Raw genomic sequence first — 3,143 nt, forward strand, 5'->3', positions numbered from 1 at the left:
ATCAAGAAAATTACTAGAAAAAAAAGAAGAAGCCAAACTTGACTAATGATTACCATTGGTGAAAGAGAAAAAGTTGTTGTTTAGGGGCATTGAGTTTATGTTAATGGTGGTGAAATAATCTAGAAAAGGATATCAATAATGGTTGTACAACATGAAGAGTGTAGTCAATGGCACTGAATTACACATGTAGAAGTTGCAAAACTGGAGAATGTTTTGTTGTGTATATTTTTGCCATTAATTGAAAAAAATGATCATTACATAAACAATGACTTCAAAGAAGAAGATGTTCTAGAATTTACTGTGGTGGTAATTGTACAACTCTTCTTGATATGATGGAATTATTAGATTGTCATGTGGAGGAAGTGCTAATAAAAGTGTTAAAAACCGACAGCAGCAACAAAAAACAGACATTGTTCCCTCACAGTTTTGCAGGTCAGAACTCCAAGTCCCAAACACAGCAGTGCCACTTTCCCAGCGAAGGCTCTTGGGTAGAATCCTTCTTCACCCTTTTCATCTTCTAGTAGCTGCAAGCATTCCTTGGCTTGTGGCTGCACTCGTATCTCTGCCTGTATCTTTCTATGGCTTTCTCCCCTAGCAGTATCTCCACCCCTCGAGGGCCCGCTGACACCTGTACTGATCTACTTCTGGAAGGTCAGCCACTGAAAGCCCTCTGGAGTCCGTGGGGCTGCCATGAGTCGGAGTTGACTTGACAGCAGCTGGTTGGTTGGTAGATATCTCTACACCCATCTTTCATTTTTAGCTATGTTGTATACACATATTTTCATCTGCAACTTGAATATAAGAAAGTTGAGAAGAGCAGTCAACATCTTTATGCTTATTTCTTTTGCAACATACTCCTGTGGATTGGTTCTTCTATACAAGAAGACTAAGAATGACTGATTAACTCTAATCTGACTCATGACTGATTTGTCCCTGAGTCTTGCTTATAATTAGTTTTTTCCCCCATTAGTTTGTGATGACCTGGTGAGATTCCTTTTAGCGTAAACGAACATGAATTGCCTTTTATTCTGGAAACTGCTCCAATGTATCATCAGGGATGCAGCAAATGAAAGAGGAAGAAGGGTGCCTTTGCAAGAGCCTTTTCAGGCTAATAGCTAACAGCTTTGCTCTTCCTAGATTGGGCAATGACTAGTGGGGTTGATTTAGGGCAAGTCAGTTAGACCTCAGTAACCTCTTTAAATCTCCATTTCCTGTCTGGTGGGGACACTAATCCTAACACCTCAGAATTAGATGGTATTTGTAAGAATTCAAAAGGTATTACTGACCATATTATTTTTATTCAATTTCAAAGGTTGAAAAGAACAATCTCTCCGTCAGTGATTTCCACATTTAAAATTATGGTCCGTACTCTCCTCCGAACCCCAGGTAACTACCCACTTGAAACATCCAGATGGAGATCTAAAAGACATCTCAAATTTGTTGCAAACAAAACAGTCTCTTTAATTCCCCTCCAAAAAGCAAACAGTGCCCAAACCAAAGAGAACCCCAACAAAACGTTCTAGTCTCCCCATCCGCAGTTAGGTAGGTCTAGCACTTAGGAGTCATTTTGAATCTTCCCTTTTCTAATATTTAATCCATTGCTAAATGGGTGGGTTTAACTCTAGCACACATATGGAATGTTTCTGCCTCTCTCTCAATACTCCCCCACTCTAGTCAAAGTCCTCTAAAGGGGGCCTCACAGCCCACTCCCCTCACTTGTCTTTTATAATCCATTCTTGCCCCTTTCTTCCCCCAAACCCTGTTACTCTTTTAAATGCTTCGTCATTTCCTAATAAACTTAGAAGGAGAATTAAATTCCTCAGGTCCATTGTAAGAGTGTTCCGACTCACAGTGACCCCGTAGGCCTGAGTGGCACATCCCCAGAGGGGTTTCGCAGCTGTCATGGTTAAGGTCGGTAAAGCAGCACGGCAGCCCAAAGAGGAAGCCCTCAGAGAGCTGGATGGACACCGGAGCTGCGGCAACAGGCGCAAAAACAGGAACAATGGAGCGGGCGGCGGAGGACTGGGCAGTGTTTCATTCTGTTGTGCATGAGGTCAGGAGGGGTCAGAACCGACCTAACAACAATGACGACGACAACAACAACAACAACAACAACAACAGCAGCAATTATAGAAGCACACTACCACTTTTTCCCCCCAGGTGCCTCTGGCGGGTTCCAACGGCCAATCTTTCAGTTGGCGACCGTGCACTCAATCCAGTCATTGTGCCTCCAGAGCTTCTCAGTAAACTCTGTACAAGGGTCTAAATGGAGTCTGTGGATGGTACAAACAGCCGAGACTGACTACTGGAAAGGAGAAATGTATAAAGCCTTTTTTGACCAAACTTGGGTGATTAAATTTCACTCAGTTCTTACTGAATTAGACTATTATTTTTATCCAGCTGCCTGCCTGGGCCTAAGTGTTTGCTTCTCTGATAAGCTCCAGTTGCCTCTCTCTATTAATTGCCAGAAGTCATAACTAACGGAGGGGCTTTTTTTCCTCTGCAGTTAGGCAAGGATATGAAAGGAATATGCCTCAGTGAAGACGGTTTTAATGCAGATACGTTGGTGTCAAATGACCTTAAGAAATATTCATTTCCCCTTTACTTTTGTGGCAGATGTAGTTAGGTTAAAATCTAATACCTCGTGATCACACAGGCTGGTGTGCTTCTTCCATGTGGGCTTTGTTGCTTCTGAGCTAGATAGCTGCTTGTTTACCTGCAAGCCTTTAAGACCCCAGACACTATATCTTTTGATAACTGGGCATCAAGGGACCAGGTATCAGGCATCAAAGTACAAAAAATCATATCAGTGTGTGCCCACCTTCCCAATATGATCACTGAAGACAAATGGGTGCATAAGCAAGTGTGGTGAAGAAAGCTGATGGTACCCGGCTATCAAAACATATAGCGTCTGGGGTCTTAAAGGCTTGAAGATAAACAAGCCGCCATCTAGCTCAGAAGCAACAAAGCCCACGTGGAAGAAGCACATCAGCCTGTTGAAGGGATCAGGTATCAGGCATCAGAGAACAAATCATATCCCTGTAAATGAGGGGGAGTGCAGAGTGGAGACCCAAAGCCCATCTGTAGGCAACTGGACATCTCCTTACAGAAGGGTCATGGGGAAGAGACGAGCCAGTCAGGGT

This window comes from Echinops telfairi, unplaced genomic scaffold (genome assembly GCF_000313985.2).
Source record: "Echinops telfairi isolate 266 unplaced genomic scaffold, ASM31398v2 ScPeMD7_1;HRSCAF=3_0, whole genome shotgun sequence".
Classification (NCBI taxonomy): domain Eukaryota; kingdom Metazoa; phylum Chordata; class Mammalia; order Afrosoricida; family Tenrecidae; genus Echinops; species Echinops telfairi.